The 20,513-nt window shown below is 42.6% G+C and overlaps 1 protein-coding gene across 1 annotated transcript in view; it reads right to left on the bottom strand.

Annotated features, from left to right (window-relative positions):
* Tec (tec protein tyrosine kinase) overlaps positions 1-13,795 on the bottom strand; it is a 134,352-nt gene extending 120,557 nt beyond the window's left edge. Inside the window, exon 1 of the mRNA XM_005391885.2 lies at positions 13,695-13,795. The gene's annotated coding sequence lies outside the window, so the exon portion shown is untranslated. The remainder of the gene's footprint in view (positions 1-13,694) is intronic.
* Between the last annotated feature and the right edge of the window lie 6,718 nt (positions 13,796-20,513).

The following is a 20,513-nucleotide window of genomic DNA, read 5'->3' as shown; positions in this document are numbered from 1 at the left end:
AAGGGAACTCAAGGTCAGTCTGCACTACATAGTGAGACCCTACTGAAAACAAAAACAAAAAAGAAAAACCTCTACTTCCATCTTCCTAAAAACAGTTGCAGTAAATAAGCAAATCTACTAGGTCTACAATGTAAGAAACATTGCAGAATTTCACAGTGCATGATGATCTGCACAACTGTACATGGTGGCCTTTGGCATGGACAACACGAGTAAGATGGGGGTCTGAGGGTGGTCAGGGGCAAGAGTAGTGGGTGAATATTTGGGACACCCTGGGCCTTGAGAGATAAAGAGTATCTTTTGTGATGGAACTGTAGTAGTCACTCACTACATAAACTACTGAGCAACTGAAATTTAGGTAGTGCAACTGAGGAATTAAATTTTTAAAGTTTTTTATTTTAATAAATTTGAATTTAAAATTTACGGCTGAAGCATTATAAAATGTATTTCCTTTAGTCACAACTTTACTGTTTGGTAGCACTATATTTCACTTTATCCACTGTAATACAAAAGATATCATATTATACTATACTATACTGTACTGCTCCTGAATTATTTCTAATATCTCATTAATAATTTGTATAGGATCATATGGTAAAATTATCATTTTTTTTTTGTACCAGCTATCGAACTCAGGACCTTGTGCTTGCCAGGCAGGCGCTTATGCCACTGAGCTATATCCCCGGCCCAAAATTATAATATTTTTAAATAGCACATAGCACATATTATGAAAATTAATTTCACCTGTTGTCTGTTCCATCTTTAATACAGCTACTAATTTTTAAATTCCTTATGCGGCTTGAAGATTTCCATTTGACAGTGGCGCTGTGAAGATTTCTTAGAATCTACAGGACTAAGGAGCTTGGGGCAATGCCCAAAGAAACGATTGATCTGGATTTATTTGAAGCATACCTTTGTGTATGCTACTAGCTTGTCCAATTCTGTTTATCAGCAGGGAAAACAGGAAAGCAAGAACAGCAAAGTATAACAGCATAGAACAAATAAAACTCTGGACTCTGACCACATTTGTTCTTAACTCTTGCTTCACCACTGACCATTTACTCAGTACTACAGAATTTCCCTGAACTTCATCCCTCTCTTCATCTATAAAATGCTAAAAATAATCCTACCTACTTCACAGGATTATCTGCAAATGAAATATGACAATTCACAGTAAAGTTTAGTACAAAGCCTGGTCAAGTATGAGCCCCTGAGTTTGATTCCTGATACCAAAAAGAAGGAAAAAAAAATGGTATGAACCCTGGCATGTATGCAATAAATATTTGGATATGCATATATACGCTATAAATATTTGAAGTTTCTTACAGTGGTATCTCAGTTCACAAAATTAATTCTTTCTGGGAGAGAGGAAGGGGACAGAAAGGAAGGAAAAAGTAAAAACAAACAATTCTTTCCATGTTTCTGTTCGCAAACCAAATTAGACAACAGAGTCACATTCAATGGTTAACTTCAACACTGACCTTATGGGGGAATTTGATTGGGCTCTTATCCAGTTCAGTTTGCAACCAGAATCATGGAAAGAATTAAGTTCATGAACCAAGGGTATCACTGTACTTGGAAATAAGAAGGTGTAAACAAATGGCTTCTCTTGTATTATCTGACCCAGTTTCCATGGTACAAGGCACAATCCATCTCATCTATCTCTCTAGACTTAAGAGTTGGATGAGAGTTTTTTTCTTGATCTTTTATGTTACTGATAAATATGTTTTCTCCAAATCCATTATATCTTTCAAGTATTGATGAAAACTGCAGAAACATAGATGCTGTTGAATTGTGAAATGAGTGAGATGGCATTTCTAAATTATTCGTGACAACAGCTAAGAATTGGTTAGCATTTTTTGTTCTAAGTCATACGCTGTGTGACTGTCTTTAATTAAGAGTTTACAATAATACCTGAATCTCTTCAGTGAAAAACTGGAATACATATCTGTACACAGAGGATTCAGTTTACCTAAACGTATTACCTGTCCCTTGCTGTGTTACATAATTACTATCAGAAGTTTGGCTTTTAGTGGAGCAAAAGGCTCATGCTGACTGTAAACTAAGAGTTTACAAGGTACACCTCCTGTACAAAATTATTTCTTAAAACATAATAATAATTGAAATAATCCAATCATAGCTGTATCCTGAGAAATGTCTTAAGATTTATTTGGTCTTTCAGTCCTCTATAGCGTCTTGATTTTTAAAAATGTTTCTCCCAAACTCCCACTGACTCTACTTAATAGCTTTTGTATCCAGTTGTTTCAAAATCACTTTAAAAGTGACAGTTTCCCTCTGACTTTCCTATTTATCTAATGCTCTTCAAGAATGTTAGTGAAGGGCCAAGCATGGTGGCGCATGCCTGTAATCCCAGCACTAGGGAGGCTGGGGCAGGATGATCATTGCGAGTTTGAGGCCAGCCTGGGCTACAAAGTGAGCTCAAGGTCAGCGTGAACTGCATAGTGAGACCCAGTCTCCAAAAGACAAAAAGAATGCCACTGAATTTTTCAAACGTAATTCCTCCTCCAAAGTATATTCCCCCAAAATATTACATTTGCTTAAAGCAGCATAAATATACTTTTCCCACACACACACTCAAGTAGAATTTACTCTAGATTCTTCTCTCTCCACCAAGTCCCAGATAAATTTCACAGATACTCTACTAGATTTACCCTCTGAGCCTCAGCAAGCCATCTCTCTAAGGCTCATTTTTCTCATCTATAAAATGGGCATAATATAGACATCTTTCGCCAAATACAGCAAGCCCTCATCATTCATGAATGTGTATAAAACACTCTCAGCAAAGCTCAAAGTTCTTTACGAGCATTAGGCCATGAATCTTTCTGAACTGGACCAATAATTATGCGTCATTATGCTTTGTTTGATGGATGGAAAATCTGAAGCATGGGACCATAATTGCAGTTAATAGCTGACCTGAAAATAAAGCTGAGGCTTTAAACATTAGAATGTAATATCCAGAAAGATGTCAAGGGAAAGATCTACAGGAAATCACTCTATTCTAGTTCTTATCAAGAAATTACATGAATGCAAAAGTGTCCAGTGTTGCTGGTTGCCCTGCATACCTTACTGAATCCTCCTTACTTACGGTGGTGGACTGACAACTACAGTCATCTTATAACGCTCAGCTGAACTGAGTTAAGTGTGGTGCTGGGTGTGGAAGGCCCACCTGAGGATTGTTGCCAACATAAAAGAACTGGAGAGGAAGAGGTGGTGCTGTTGGTTTTCCGGGAGGAGCCTGTCACACTGGCTTTTATGACATGAACTTGGCTGTTCTCATCGTCACAGCAGCTCAGGACCTTGTTATTGCTGAGAATGGCTGTGATTCACTTTGGCGGAAGCTCTGGTTCTTACTTTGAGCACTGCTTCCTGACTCCAGAGCAGATCCCTCAACCTACTGGCACAGATCTTTCATCCCACTGGCACTCTTTCTAGCTACCACCACTAGCCTTTGGTCTTCCCGGCGCAGATCCTTGGTACAGACTTGCATGAGACATTGCCATGGGTTCTAGGTCTTCAGCTGGACTCATGCAGGGCATTGCCATGGGATCCAGGCCCTCAGCTGGATTCTTTGGGTCTCTGGTGTGTGGACAGACTTTCTGCACTCTTTTTGCATTTGACTCTTTTGGGTGAATATCATAAGATAATCTGCTAGGTATGGTGGCACATGCCTGTAATCTCAGCACTCGGGAGGCTGAGGGAAGAGGATCACTGAGAGTTTAAGGCCAGCCTGGGCTACAAAGTGAGTTTGAGGCCAACCCTGTCTCAAAAAAAAAAGAAATAAAATAATCCTATATATTACGTGTCCTTTATTATATCTCTTCCCTTGCAAATCCTGACTACAACACTTAGGCAGTTGAGAAATGGGAAAATGAATGTGAGGACTGAAGTTTCCTGAGGACATATAATACCCTGCTGGCTCACAGGACGGTTCAGAAACCCTGGACCAGCAACAGGTCAGAAGGAGCTGCACAGTTACCATGACAACCTCTCCACTTTTTGTTACTGATCCTTGGAAACTTCCCATCAGACACATCTGGTAAAATGAAATGAACAACAAGAACACAGCCTCTGCTGTGGGCCTGCCAAGCTTCTTCTGACTGTACCGTCTGACCTGTAACTGGGTGTATAAAGAGTCTCGAGGGTTCTGGCTAGACCTGTCTTCGCACAAAGGCCTACTGTTGATCTAAAAGGTCAAAAATGAAGACAATGAAAATTTATATAACCTTACATAGGTAGCAAGCTTTTCTAATGTTTTTTTTCATCCTTCTGACAACGGTTAAGCTAAAAGCCTTTAATCTCAGAGCAGTGTTTAAAGGGTAGGCATGACAGCCCAGGCCTATAATGCCAGCTAGTAGTAGGAGGCTGAAGCAGGAGGCTTGTGAGTTCACAATCAGCTTGGACAACATACATAACACAGTGAGGCCCTGTCTCAAAAAAAAAGAAACTAATAAATAAATAAAGCTCTCCAGAATGATATTTTGAGAAATATTCCCAAGGAAATAATCCTCAAAGGAAAAAAGTATAGCAATACTGCTTATTTTTTTTAAAGGCGGGGGTAGGCCACTAACGGTGTAGCTCTCAGTAGTTCAACACTTGCCTAACTTGCACGTGGCTCTGGGTTCAATCCAAAATGACAAATAATTAATTTAAAATTTTAGAAACTTTTTACAAAGGAAAACAAATGCCCAACAGTTGGGGGGGAACTACTGTATATTAGTATGACAATATCACTTACCTATGAAAAAGAACCATTTCTATAAGAAAATGCCTATATGAAATAATTTTACATAAGATTATGTATTAATTAAACCTCATAAAACAATTGCATGTGTGTAAAGATTATAGAAGTTATAGACAGTTACATAAAATTCTTAGATTGTTTTCTAGAAAGTTGCTGAGCATTTTTAAAAATTTCTTCTTTGCTAGCTAGCTTCAGTACTATTTGCATTGAACAATGAATATATAAAGCTTCACATGGCAATATTTTTTTAAATGATGGAAGGGAGTAGAGAGACCACCCTGAGTCTGAGATCCTTGGTGGTACCCAGAGTCTGTCCTTGGTTTGGATGAAGCAGGAAGATATGTGAACAGCTTTGAGCCCAAAAAATCATATTTCTGATAGAACTACAGAAATTATGACCAAGAATTCTTTTTTCTTGGCAACTTTCTCCTAATCTTTTTTTTTTAATTGTCTAAGTTTATTGGTACATTTTAGGTGTACATTATGATCACATGCATCATAGGGAATTTTTTTATTTTCTGGTTCTTTTCTGGTACCAGGAATCAAACTCACAACCTTGTGCTTGCCAGGCAGGTGCTGTGCTGCTGAGCTAAATCCCCAGCCCCTACATTATAGGGAATTTGTACCTGCACATGATATATCTTTTTCCCCCATTCCCCTACCCTCCCTTCAACCTCTCTTCCCCTCTTTATTTACAAAAGCTTTGTTTCCATCTTTTCTCTTTTTTTTTCTTTTCCCTTTTGTCCTTTCCCCACCACCCTCCCTTAGTCCCCTTCCCATTTGAATATTTTCTTTCTATTTCACAATACCTATCATACACTTTGGTCCTTATTTATACTTTCAGTTTCTCACACCAGAGAAACTAGGAGGTATTTGTATGTGTGTCAGATTTATTTAGAGTATGGTCTCAAGATGTATCCATTTACCTAGAAACGTCTGAAGTTTATCCTTCCTTATGGCTCAGTAGTACTCTATTGTTAAAAAAAAATTTAGCCGGGTGTGGTGGCACACACCTGTAATCCCAGCACTTGGGAGGTTGAGGCAGGAAGACTATTGTGAGTTTGAGGCCAGCCTGAGCTACAAAGTCAGCTCAAGGCCAGCCTGAACTGCATAGTGAGACTCTATCTGACTCAAAAAGACAAAAAAAAAAAAAAAAAATTTAATCCATTTATCAGTTGATTGATCAAGAATTCTTTAATGCAATGTCTCTGTAACTAGTTGGAACATGTAATGAAGAGATTGGTAGTCCTTAAAAAGAAATTTTAAAACAAGTAGATATAAAATTACACATATGACAACAATTACACCCAGTCAAACTGTATCTCTGTTTCTATCCATGCATGGCTGAAGGATCAAACATCTTTACTGTGAAAATGACTAAGAAACCAACTGCCTTCTATGAAATAAAAATAACCTAATAGAAAAATTAACTTCACTGGATGTTTAAATTACACTGGCAGGATAATGAACCTTGAAATCACCCGTGTAGGAAAAGAAGGGTACAGTTTCATTTTGGGGACAGTCGTGGAGATCTACAAGTTGTGGCTAAAACCTAGTATCGGGGAATATATGAGAACATGAGAGTTTCTAGGGAAATAGTAACAAAAAAGACACTGTAAGAATTCACACAAGATAAAAAGTTAGAACTTATTCTTGCTAAATCAGGTTTGAAACTCACAAAAAACAGAAATTAAAGGAACCAGGATATTCAACCAAGAGTTTCAGAGGATCAGGACCTCCTACAGTATGTGACAATTTCAAGTTACTGTGATATGCAGTAGCTAAGCATTTCAAAAGCTTTCAACTTGAAAATAAATGACACATAGTTAGAAAAGGAAAAAAATATATATGCTGCCAATTTTTCAAACAAAAATCTTTCTCCTTAGAAATATACGCATGGTGACACACACCTGTAATCCCAGCAATCAAGAGGCTGAGAGAAGAGGATCAGATTGCTGCAAGTTCAATGCGAGCCTTGGCCACAAAATGAGTTCAAGGCTAGCCTGAACTGCATAATGAAACCCTGTCTCAAAAAGACAAAAAAGGGCCTGGCATGGTGGTGCATGCCTGTAATCCCCACAGTAAGGAGGCTGAGGCAGGAGGAACATTGAAAGTTTGAGACCAGCCTGGACTACAAAGTGAGCTCAAGGCCAGCTGGAACTGTATAGCGAGACCCTGTCTCAAAAACAGCAAAAAAAAGAAAAAAAGGAAGGGAGGGAGGGGGAGAGAAGGGAAGAAGGACCTGATTACACATATTTCTCTCACTCCTCCAAAAGCCATTATCTTTGCCATGAAAACCAAGATGATCATGTCACAACATTATGCTACCAAGAAATATATGGATGTAAAATAATAATATGCATTTCAGTGGGAAATACTTCTAAATAATGAGACACAATACACTTGGAAAAACTTGAAATACACTTAAAAAAAATGCTTCTATTTCGCAAAATGAAGCAAAGGTTAAGAACTCAGAGCTGGGAGTGGTGGTGCACACATGTAATCCCAGTACTTGGGAGACTGAGGCAGGAGGATTGTTGCGAGTTCCAGACCAGCCTGGGCTACAAAGTGAGCTCAAGGCCAGCATGAACTGCATAGCGAGACCCTGTCTCAAAAAGACCAAAAAAAAAAAGAATTCCGTGAACTTAGGCTACTGGACACAACTTGGATAACTCTGACAAAATACATATTTATCTGCTAAGTCTCCAAAATTACCTGGAAAATCCATTCAGCACACTGACTAACTATTTACCCAGTATTGTGCTTTCCTAGGAGACCGAGGACATCAGAGAAACTGCTCCTGCATGGAAAGAGAGGTTGCAGTGGCTTCAAATGTTCTCTTTAGAAAGGGGAAGGTGGCCCATGCAAATACAGTGGCAAGGGGGAGCTCTGAATGATGCTCCCTGGCCAAACTTCCACGCAGAAGGGTGCCCAAAACCATCTGAGTAAGTCTTTTCTGACCACTTCTTTGCTTTCATCCACCAGATCAAAGTCACTACTGCACCGGTTCCAACATAGCAAGCACCAACACTCCTATTCTCTCCCTTCCCAACGCACAGCTGCCATCATGGGAGCCAAGCTTTGCTTTTGCTGCAGGTAACAAGGTTTGGAAACAGTGCTCTTCCCACTTCAAATGGAGGTGGATGCTTGTCAACATTCCTCTGGGCATAGCCACAGAAGGTGCTAATTGTGGTAAAGCTCCTGGAGAGAATGCTGGAAGGTCACACTGCACTAAGGGAACCTGAAGAATGAGTCACCGGTAAAGGAGGGCTGGGAAAGCTACGCAGGGCAGGGCCAGTCACCTCTGCTCGGCCAGCCAGAAAACAGGAACTCAGCACCTATTCCAAGAAGGGTACCGGCTTGCAAATGGGAAGAGAAGATCTTGCTGCTGATAAAGCACCTGTGTGGCCTCCAAAGGAAATCATGACAACATCCACTGAAACCACATGGCCAGCAAGGACACTCAGCCTACCTTTCAAATTAAAATATTAGACTTACAGAAGAGCAGCCTCGCTGAAAGGAAGGACATTCAGAGGCCAAGGTGACAGAAAGCATCTTCCTAGACAAAGCAAATTTGTGAAATAAGAACAAGGACTGAATGACCAGTAAGCTAAATACTACCCAAGCTAGTGTTAGAGATAGATTTCGCCTCCTTTGACAACTGTGATCAACTGCTACTGGATATTCAGCACAGACTAGGAGGAATCCGAAGTCACAACTGGGCTCCACAAGACAACACGTCGTATTGATCCAACAATGTTTACTTGTGGGTGAAAGCAGGGAAAACGGCAGCACGCTGCCCTGACAACCATGCTAGAATCAAAGCAGAGGCTGGTGAAATCTACATTCCAGCCAGTAATGACAATAAACAAAATAAACAAAAAATAAACAAAAACCTCTACCACACCTCCTCTCTACTGAAAGCCCAGTAAAAGAGGGAAAGGATTTTCTATAAGCTTTAATATATAAACCAGCAAGAATAGAGAACGGGAAAAGAGACAGGAGTAAGAACATGTTGGTAGAGTGAGGGGGAGACAATAAACAATCTAACTTGTACCATGAACTCTCCAAGGGCTGAATAATTAAGGCAGGTGAGCCCTCAGCAGGAAAAGAGAGGGGGCTAAAAGAGAAAGAAGACTGATCAGAAGTCACTTTAGAAGGTTGGATTCCCCACACTGCTTCAGAGGCTCTAAGCAGTTAGCTGACTGGATCGATGTTTCCTCCCCATCCACTCCCACCACCAGCGTCTAAGTACATCAGGCACAGTCCAGATGCCTGAAAGAAAACTGCAGAGAGGCTACATGAACTCGTTCTTCATGCACTAATGAGACTCCCAGCCTCTTCTCCACCGCCTGTTCCCAATCACTGGGAGCGAGGCTCTCCTTGGCCCCCAGACTTCTCATCAGCCCCAGAGATATGAGCACCAGAGGCTCCCCAAAACAGAAGGCCCAGCCAGATGGCCCACAGTGAAGTTCACAGGCAACAAACCTACCCACAGCCTCAGCTTTGTAATCCCCCACTCAAATGCGAGCGGACACCCAGGGGTTATCTGAAACATGAGAAAAGCCTCAACATGAGACATAAGAGACCACACTGTGAAAAGATTAGAGCAACATTTGCAAAAATCATTGAATTTCCCAGAGAAGTAAGGTCCTGCACCCTAAAATAAAAACAAGAAATGCACAGATACACAAACTACACACATAAATAAACACATGTGTGCACTTATTCAAAAAACAAAAAAGGAGTTTTTAAATATCTTAAAAATAGGATATAGACAGGAAAAAATTTAGTGGAAGGTGTAAGAAATAATATTCAGAAAATCTCTCGAAGGAGAAAAGGGGTTAAAGGGAGGGGAGGGCAATGGGAAGAAAGAAGCAAGATATACCATGTACACGTACAAATTCCCTATGATGAACGTGATCACTATGTATATCTAAAACGTACCACTAAAAAAAATACCCCTAGTGGGGAAAAAAAAAAAATCTCCCCAAAAGTAGGGCTAGGAAATAAAAAGAAATTATGAAAGGGCAGAAAAGTAGAGGCCTAATCCAAAACATCCAGTATCTGAACAACAAAATTTTGTAAGAGAAACATCACAAAAAATGGAGGACTTATCAATGAGATAATTCAAGAAACTTTCCCAAAGTGACAGATGTAGGTTTCCAGATTCAAAGAGCCCAGTGACATGGATGAAAATGGACTCACAATAAAGCATGTATCATACAATTTAAGGACTATGGGGAACAAAAAATGTTCTAACTTCCAGAGAGGACACGGCAGGCATGTAACCGTAGACAGGCTGCACCAAAAACTGGAACACAGTTCTGAACTTCTTAACAGCAACCCCACAATCAAGAAGGCAATGGAACAATGCCTGCAAACTTTCCATCCGAGAATTCCATACTCAGCCAAACTATAAATTGTCAGTGGAAAAGAAATATTCTCAGGCATTCAGTCTCAGAAAGATAGATTTATGAAAACATGGGCTGTCAAAACATGAGAGTCCACCCAGAGATCCGACACCAAGAGGGAAATGAAGGAAATCCCCAGGGTGCTGAAGACCTCAGGGTGACAACTGTGTCCTGTATGTTTTAGAAGACAACCACTCCAGGTAGGGGAAACAAAACTGACAGAAAATCTGACACATTTGAGAGATTCTGAAAACTGGCTAAGAGAGTTGTAGATTAAATTAATGAGCAGTACAAAATGATCAAATAGAGCAATGATTAACTTCAAGGAAAACAATGCTTGGGTTAGCTACAAATGCTGCTCTGGCCAAGCATGGTGGCACATGGCTACAATCCCCCCACACTTGGGAGGCTCAGGCAGGAGGATCGCCACAAGTTCGAGGCCAGCCTGAGCTACATAGTGAGACCCTGTCTCAAAAACAAAACAATCAATACTCTGTTCTAACTACTGCAAGGATGGGAAAATAGGGAAGCTGTGCTCCTGTTGGGAGTTGGATGAAAAATGACAGCGATCACACCCTCTTCCACAGTAGGAAGTCAGTAGATAATGCTTAAAACTGAAAAACTCAAGACATTAACTACAAGGAATCAATGCTGAAGAACTATAAGTTATTATTTCTGGAAAGGAAGAAATACAACTTGGATAATAAATGTTTAAAAAACAAAACAAAGCTCACATTAGCTTTTATGTCCATGTCCATAAATATAAAACATATATAACTATATTAATATATAAATATATCTGTGTATCAATATATTAATATTGAATAATAAACAATCTACAATTAGTATAATTATTTGCTTTTTCTTTGCTTCCCCAAGTGCAGCCCTTTTTGAAAATTTTCTTCATTGTTTCCTCTAAACAAAAGAAAATGTAATTCTCTGCCTTTGTATCACAGGAGCTGTGGTCAGCTGAGCTCTGAGCAGTTAAATGTGGGGGGGAAATTAATAGTCATGATCCAACCCAAGGAAGGACTGGTTGAACCAGGGCAGAGACCGAAGGGCAAGCCCAGGTGGAGACAGGTTTGGAAGCAGAGGCAGCTAAGCCCTTCTCCACTTGGCTGGCTGTTGTTGTTCTCAACGAAACTCTCCAAACAGCATAATCACATAGTACAGGATAAGTTTACAACTGCCAGCGATCATGAATGAATCTCACTCCTTGCTAACAGACTTCAATGCCCAATCAATGACCCTAATCCAACCAAAATAGCTGGCCCCAAGACTGCTGATCTGGATTCCACCTCATTTTGCCTGCTGTAGACTTGATAAGAAGAGAGCACATTAATGGTTCTAAAGAAGTGACAGTGTCATTAGCAACATTTACTGAGGATCCACAGGGGACCCAGCACCAGGCTGAGGATCAATACCCCTGCTGGCTCTGTGGACCAAGGCTCCCTGCCCTGAACAAGAGCTGATTCTCCCTAGGGACGGGAATGTGGGGAGGGCAGGGATGGAAGCCAAGGAGCTGGAAGGGCAGGGGCATCTGGGGAGGAGAGGCACCAACCTGGTCAACCTGGAGGAACCTGTAGGCAGAGGTGTGGTTGGAGGCCCAGGACCCGGTTCCTAGCACTCCGGGTGCCTGGAGGAAAAATGGAGAGGCCAGTAATTCTACCCCAAGGATAAAGGTGGGCCTGTCACTGCCCAAAAGCTCTTCAGCCTCCTTGCTAGTGATCAAGAGCAAGGAGCAAATGCTGCCATTCTTTGAGGTTCACCATGGTTTGATAAAACCAGCTCCTGCCCTTCAGTAACTAGCTAAGAAAACTAGACTATCTTCATACAGAATGTAAAGTAGATAAACAGGTTGAAAATACTAGAGCACAGATTAACATTCTATAATTGTTTTGTTGTTGTTTGGAGACAGGGTCTTACTATGTAGTTCAGGTTGACCTTCAACTCACATTGTAGCCCAGGCTGTCCAGCTCAAACTTGCTGCAATCCTCCTGCCTCAGTCTTCTGAGTGCTGGGATTACAGGTGTGCGCCACCACCTCTGGCAACATTCTATATTCTATTCTATTTGGGAAGACATGAAAATTCTAGGCTAAGGATCAATGTGGGGCAAAGGTATTGCCAATGAGAGCATAGCACTGATTTGCATATGTTTACAACCCTTACCCTCTACAGTTCCACAAACAATGTACATGTCCCTGAGGGAAGAGTCAACATCATCAACATAAGCACATTACCCTAAGCATGCAGAGTTGGTCAGAGTTAACAACAGATTTATCAGATTAATTGGAGTATGGGGAAAATACAAAATCTTTTGTAAACACTGACAATGTAACTAAGTCAAAATAACTTCAAATACTTAATATGGAAATTACTCAAACTTCTCTTTTCTCCCTATAAATCTTGGTATTCCATACCATATATGATTCTTATGAACTAAGGAGGTACCAGAGTCACACACTGTTGAATCCCCCAATGTTTTGGTTTTTTTTAGATAGGGTCTCCCTATACAGTTCAGGCTGGCCTTGAGCTCACTTTGTGGCCCAGGCTGGTCTCGAACTCGCAACGATCCTCCTGCCTCAGCCTCCTGAATGCTGGGATTATAGGCGTGCGCCGCCATGCCCGGCTGAATCCCCAAATTTATTTGCCAGTTTGTTGGTGTCTTTTTTCCTCTTCCCCATCTCTGTAGAAAGGATACATCTAGAAGGGAGTAAAGTCAGAATTTCCTAAGAGAAGAATGGGCATTCACTGGAAAAATATAGGGCACATATGCAAAACATAACTATTTTGGACAGCCTTTAAAGCCACCTAACGACCAGCTACCCTGTTGCTCCTGTTAACGCTCTTATCCATTCTAATTAAATATCCCAGTTTCCAAAGAATGGCAACACATGAAGTACCTCCTAAACTTGGTACAAAGCAACATGTCTACTGTTCATCCATGAAAATAAGAAAGTCAAAAGGAAATGTGGAATCCGAGGGAAATGGCACCAGTCCGGATCAAGGCTCTAGTTTTTCCAGTACATATATTCTCTGAGCCCGTTTTCATATCCGAACATCATTTCCCTGAAGGGAAAAATGTGAACTCCACGGGGAGCGGCCCTCGGACTTGTGCAGCCGTGGAAGCTCCTCCTGGAGGCCGGCAACTTTCAATCAAAGCTGCGCTGCCGCTTAGTAGAGAGGAGGAACTGCCCCGGCCGGCAGCTGGCAAGTGAACTCCGACTACCAAAGGAAAACGGGCGGGGGCTGCTCGGGAGCGGCCAGCTTCGGGGTCCTGGAGATGGACAGGCCGCGGGCCCCAGGAATCGCGGCCACCCCGGAGGACGCACCTGTCCTGTTTCCTGGACCAAAGGGGCAGGTCCCTCTCCTGCGCTCACCGCGCCCGAAAGAGAAAAAAAAACCCTTCCCAGTCCCACGAGAGTCAGCTCTGGGCGTGTGGAGACCACCTCCGTCTGCGCGCGCCCCGTCCCAGCCTTCCGCGCCCGGCGTCCCTAGACCCCCAACCGAGCCTGCTTACCTGGCCGCAGCGCGCCCGCCGCCCGAGGCGAGGAGACTGCGCGGTCCGGGTGGCCGCGCGGTCCAGGACCCTGGTGCCTGCCGGCCACGCCCCCCCGCAGGCCACGCCCCCTGACACCCCTGTGGTCACGCCCCCGGATCTCCGCCCCGCCGCGACTTCGGATCCGGCTCCCGAGCCCGGCGGCCCGCGTTTCCGGTGTCCCTTCTGTTCACTGCCGCAGCGTGGCGGCTCCCTAGGCGTGGACGTTCCGTCCCGCGAGAGCGCCCCGCGAGGGCCCCCCGGCCTCAGCTGGGGCAGCCCGGAGCAGTGCGCTCCGCGTGCGACTCGCCGCGGGGTAGGAACTGGGAGCCGCGCCCCCTCTTCCGCCAAGGGGCGGTGGCCGGGGCGGCGGCGGCGCTATGCGGCGGGGGCTGCGTCCTCGGACCGCCAACGCGGGCAGCCCCGCGCCCTGTGCACGCAGGGACGCCGCCCAGGACGGTGGGCGACGTGTGCACGAGCGGCTCGCGCCGGCCACCGCTCTAGGGATTCTACTCGCGCGGAAGACTGTGTGCAGTACGCATGGTCGGAATCTCCATCTTAGGTGTGGGGAAAGGGGGCGCAGAGAGCGACACGGCTGGTCTAACGCCCTGGCGAACTGAGGCCGGCTTCAAGTCCACCCGGCCTCCTCCGGCGTCTTGGCCCTTAACCCCGCTGTCCTGACTCACCAGAACCTGAATGTCCGCTGTGCGCAGCCTTCGCTACGTTTTATTCTGAAACGGCCTTTCCAGCTCCCTAGCTGGCCTGAACATTTGATCATTCTCCCTCGGCTTCCTGAGTAGCTGAGTTTACAAGTTCTGAGCCACCACACTCCGGTGGTTTAGTGTTTTAGGAACGCTTTGAAACCCACTTGAAAGGACAGCTTCTATTGAATGGGGCAAAGAATAAACTCACAAATCAGCCGTTTTTCTTTTTCTTTTCATTTTACCATTTATTTTTTTTATTTTTTTGGTTTTTCTCCGGTACCGGGAACCGAACTCACGACCTTGCGCTTGCCAGGCAGGCGCTTTTGCCGCTGAGCTAAATCCCCAGCCCCTCATTTTACCATTTATTATCACAGCTTTAATGATAGGTATCTAACAATACCTCAGCTCAAATAAAATTCCATTTTATTCGTACTATACACTTAAGGATATCTTAGGTGTTCTATTAATTTTTAGCTTTACTAATTTCTCTCTAGACTTAGAGGACACCTAGATAATTATATACCCGCATGCCTGCTTAACACTTCTCCACATATTAAACCAAAATATTTCATCTTCCATCCCCAATAAACTTGGAGGGATACAAGGACTAATATTTTCTATCTCAATGTTAGCTATCATTCCCACCCTTCACTCATCAAAACACTGAAGCATAACATTTCGCCCTTTGAGTCCATGCCTATCTAAATTATAGTAGCAAATTTACTTGTGCTAACGTGGGTTGGAGGCCAGCCAATGGAATACCCATTTACTATTACTGGTCAACTAGCAGCAGTCTTGTATTTTTCTATTATTTTAATCCTTATGCCATTAACGAGCCCACTGGAAAATAAACAACTAAAACTATGAATCTTTGTAGTATAAGTGTTACTTACTGTGGTCAAGTAAACCAAAATGGGAGAATTCATCTCACTAGGACGCCAAGCTCAATCAAGAAACTCAGCTCTATCACCTGCACCAAAGCTGTAATTCTACTTAAACTACTCCCTCACATATTGCATTCATATACTACACCACTTTATAAACTTAATCCATACTATTCTTTACCTTATACACTTTGTGCATCAATGCATTGCCTCATTGCCAGTGCAATAAATATTATACATGTATTATACCACATAAAACATAATATATAATCAACATTAAAGTAATACCTCATGGTTATAATATAGAACTAGGACGATACATAGCCCATTAATTTATCCCTACTACAATTCAAAACCATATGAAGATGATAAATCCAAGTAATTATTAATTTTGCATAGGACACATATCTTATTAATCAGCTATTAAAATGAGAAATATGTCACTCAGAAGTCCATAGAGCAAGTGACTGGAAACATTCAGGAAATGGAAACTATGTTAAACCTACTCCCATGTCCATTATTACATGATGTATCAAGGGACAAGGTGTTTTGCCTTTTGTTTTTTGAAATAGGGTTTCACTATGCAGGTCAGACTGGCCTTGAACTCACTTTGTAGCCCAGGCTGGCCTCAGACTCATAAGGATCCTCCTGCCTCAGCCTACCAAGTGCTGGGGTTACAGGCGTGCGCCACCATGCCCAGCTCTGGCACAGTTCTTGAAGACAACATCCTCATACCACCTTCCTTTCACTTTGAAGCTGCCCTGAAGCTGGGGTAAGCCAGTGAGATTAAGGAGAGGGTTTCCACCTAGAATTTTTTTATACAAATCCCGTAAATATTGAGATCTCTTTATTGTGCAGGTTTTTGTTCTGTTTTGACTCTTGCACCTATTTCACATGTAGATATTACTGTACATATAAGAAAGTCCTTTGGCGGGTTTTGAAACATAATTGCTAACTTTCTCCTCGTAGGGCATCTTGGGGTTGCCCAGCTGTTTTCACATATGCATTGCGCGTCCTTGATTTGAAAATTTTGTTGGTGCTCAACAGATTTTTAGTTGTTTCAGATTTGAGATTTTCAGATGAGGGATGCTCAACTAGTACAGGACACATAAAGGGTCTGAAATCCAAAGACTCCCAAATCTGAAATCTTTTATCCTGGGCCTTTCAGATAGCTTAACAGGACTGAGCAACTTAGCAAAATGCTGTCTCAAAATAAAAAGTACAAAAAGGCCTGGGATATAGCTAAGTGTGAGGGGACTGGGTTCAAGTGCTGGTAGCGCCAAAAGAGGGGATAAAATCAAATATTACTTGTGCTTATGCCTGAGAAGAACAACAAGTATTATTATTTGTTCATTTTCAGATTAAATGGAGCATTTTATATTAAAAATATTTAGTGGCAGAGCCAGGCACTGGGGCACACACCTGTTTCCAGCTCTCCAGAAGCCTGAGATGGGAGGGTCACTTGAGCCCAGGAGTCTGAGGCCAGCCTGGAGGATAGAGTGAGATCCCAACTCCCCACATATACCAAACAGCAGAACAAATCATAAGAAGAAAAGAAAAAGAAAGAGCGAAAGAAAAGAAAAGAAACAAAAGGAAGAAAGAAAAGAGAAAGAAAGAAAGAGAGAAGAGAAAGGCTTGAGATTTAGCTCAGTAGAAAAGCATTGATCTAGCATGTATGAACCCTGGGTTCAAATGACAGCATCACCAAAAATGACTCATGATTGCCTAATATAGTCCAGGCTGACCTTGAGCTTAAGAAGATTCTCCTGCCTCAGGCTTCACAGTGCTGAGGTTCCAGGCATGTGCTGCCACACCTGGCTGTTCAGGCATATGAACATGTCAGTGTTTCTGCAACACATGAGGGTGGATTTCTGGGAATATTCAAAGCATCTTATTTTTATATAATTATGATAAAATAAATCCTATGATATATTATGAGCTGGGCATGGTTGTGTGCACCTGTGAGCCCAGGATTTGGGAAGCAGAGGCAAGAGAGTCACTTCAAGCTCAAGCTCAGCCTGAACTACACAGTGTGTTCAAGGTGAGCCTAGACCTGTCTCAAAAAATACAACTAAAAAGAAAAATATGGGGCTGGGGATTTAGCTCAGCGGCAAAGCGCCTGCCTGGCAAGCGCAAGGTCGTGAGTTCGGTTCCTGGTACCGGAGAAAAACCAAAACAAAAAAAACCAAAAAAAACAAAAAAAAAAAAAAAGAAAAATATGTGTAGTATATTAGGAGAGAGTAAATATTGAATTTATATAAAACTCCCAATTCACTAGTTTTATATTTGTAAATGAAATTTTGTGTTTTTAATTAAGTTTATTGGTACATTTTAGGTAAACATAATGATTACATTCATCATAGAGAATTTGTAGCTGTCTATGGTATCTTGATTCCTCTTTTTCTCATTAGCCTCCCCTTCCTTTAACCCCTCTTCCCCTCTTTATTTACAAAGCTTTGTTTCCATTTTATGCTTCTTTTATTGTTTTTTCTTTTCCTTTCCTTCCTTTCCCCCTTCTCTCTCCCTAGTTCCTCTTTCCTTTTGAACAACTATTTTCATATTTCACAATACCTATTGTACATTTGGTCTTTACTTACTCTGTTAGTTTGTCACACCAAGGAGACAATGTGATATTTACACATGTGTGTCCCATTTATGTCACTTAAGAGTATGGTCTCAAGGTGCACCCATTTAGCTAGAAATATCTCAAGCTTATGCTTCTTTATGGCAGAGTAGTACTCCATTGTATAAAAAAAAAACACATCTTCTTTATCCATTCATCAGTTGATGGGCATTTGGGCTATTTCCAAGCTTTAACTATCATAAACTGTACCACTATAAACATAGGTGTCCATATATCACTAAGGTATGATGCTTTTAATAGCCATCCTTTCTGGGATGAGATGGAATCTCAGTGTTGTTTTAAATTGCATCTCTTAAATACCCAGTAATGTGAAACATTTTTTCATATATTTACTTGCCGTTTCTACTTCTTCATCTGAGCGTAACATTTCAGATGCCCATTTTTGGACTGAGTCTCTAAATTGGGAGGGTCTGATTTCACAAATGAAAAATTTGGGTTTTTTTGGAACCAGGAATCAAACTCAGGACCTTGTGCTTGCCAGGCAGGTGCTTGTGCCATTGAGCTATATCCCCAGCCCATAAATGAAAAGTTTTAACTTGCTTCCACTAACATAAATTTTTCTCATTCCGGGTGAATTAAACTTTGTACCAGAAAATTTACTCTTTCAACTGTACACTTGGTTGATTTGCAGTTGATTCACAGACCTGTACAACCAACACCACTAATACCAGAACATTTTCACCACCTCAGGAAGAAACCCCAAATATTTAGAAATCCCTTCTCATGTCTCCCTCCTCCTGGCCTTGGCAACCATGAAGCTGTTTTCTGACCTTATGGATTTGCCATTCTGGGTATTTTAGGTCACATGAATCTTATAATATAGAGTCTTTGTGTCTAACGTCTTTCACTTCCTGTTCTGTTTCTAACGGTCATTCTTTTTTTTTTTTTTTATCTTTTTGAGACAGGGTCTCGCTATGCAGTTCAGGCTGGCCTTGAGCTCACTTTGTAGCCCAGGCTGGTCTCGAACTTGCCACAATCTTCCTGCCTCAGCCTCCCGAGTGCTGGGATTACAGGCATGCGTCACCACGCCTGGTTTAGGGGTCATTCTCATTGTGACATGTGTCAGTAAATTGTTCTTTGTTGAGGCTGAATAATATTTCACTTGGATAGGTGCATCATATTTCAGGAATGCATTCTTGAGTTAGAGGATAGCAGGTTGCTTCTGATGTCTATTATAAATAAAGCTACTGCAAACACTCATGCACTTGCTTGTGAAGATGAGTTCTTCCCTGACTCTGTGTTTACCTTTTTTTTATTGAAATGAGATCTTGATAGTTTACTCAGGCTGGCAGCGAGCTAGTGCTCCTTCTGCCTCACCTTCTTGAGTAACTAAGATTTCAGGGACGTGCCTGTGTACCTGCCTTATGTCCTTTTGAACAAATGCTCAGCTGTATACCAAAGGGGCATTTTTATGTTTTCATTAACAATTTATGGTGCTGGGGTATTAAACCAAGGCCTCTCACATACTAGGCAGAAACTCTGACACTAAGCTATATCACCAGCCTTTTAAAAATTTTTTCTGACAGCCCCTCGCTAAATACCCTAGCCTGTGCTCAAACTTGCAGTCCACTTACTTTAGCCTCTGGAGTGCTAAGATGACAGGCATGCACCACCCCTGCCCCTGCCCCTGCCCCTGCCCCTGCCCCTGCCCCTGCCCCTGCCCCTGCAGAAATAATTATTGACAGCTGTTGGTAAAATGCTCAGATAATCACCCTGATTAAATGGGGATGAAATGGGGAAGCAAGTCACGTACTGTTCCAAGTCCATGTAAACCAAACAAAGATTTTCCTAGAAGGGAGGGGCCAGGGAGGTTTTAGTCCTCCACCTTGGTGACTGATAGATACCTATTTAGAATATCAATCACAGCTGTCCATCCCTAGAGCAAGTACTTGGGTGTAGTGGGTATAGTCATTTCCTCTATCCTGAGGGCTGACCTTTAATGAATGCATTTCCAGCCACAGTTATCTTCTGCATTCACCTTTTCTCAGGGCCTGTCCTTGTCTGACTGCCTATAATATTTCTAAATAGCTTAGCTGTCTATAATATACTGACATGGGGAGTGCCAGGGAGAGGGTGACCTGCATTTTTTGTGTGTGGATTCATCTGTCTCATCCCAAATGGCCAACACAGGCTGGCTCTGGTTTTGTGTGAAATCCACCAACATTTCTTTTTTTTTTTTTTTTTTTTTTCTGTCTTTTTGGGACAGGGTCTCGCTATGCAGAACCACCTTCCGACTGCGGCTGCCTTGGGAAGGCCGCGCCTCAGGCGCTGGACAGAGCAGCAGGCGAGGCAGAAGGGAAAAGATGCGATTTCTCTTCTTTCAGGCACCCATTCCCCGGGGCAGCGATGCGCGGGCAGGAGGGGTCCGGGCCACCTAGGCGGGGACTCCGCAGTCACGGGGCGAAGGGTCAGCTAAGGGCAGCAGTGGGCGTGGGGCCGACGGGTTGGAAGTGGACGTGGAGAACTCGCCAGTCATGAGGGCGGGCGTGGTGGCGCACCCCTGTCATCCCAGCACTCGGGAGGCTGAGGCAGGAAGATCCTTGGGAGTTCGAGACCAGCCTGGGCTACA

Source organism: Chinchilla lanigera, unplaced genomic scaffold (assembly GCF_000276665.1).
Source record: "Chinchilla lanigera isolate Chin_1 unplaced genomic scaffold, ChiLan1.0 scaffold00042, whole genome shotgun sequence".
In the NCBI taxonomy this organism is placed as follows: domain Eukaryota; kingdom Metazoa; phylum Chordata; class Mammalia; order Rodentia; family Chinchillidae; genus Chinchilla; species Chinchilla lanigera.
Note: the sequence above shows the minus strand (reverse complement) of the source record. Positions and strands in the feature narration are given on the sequence as shown.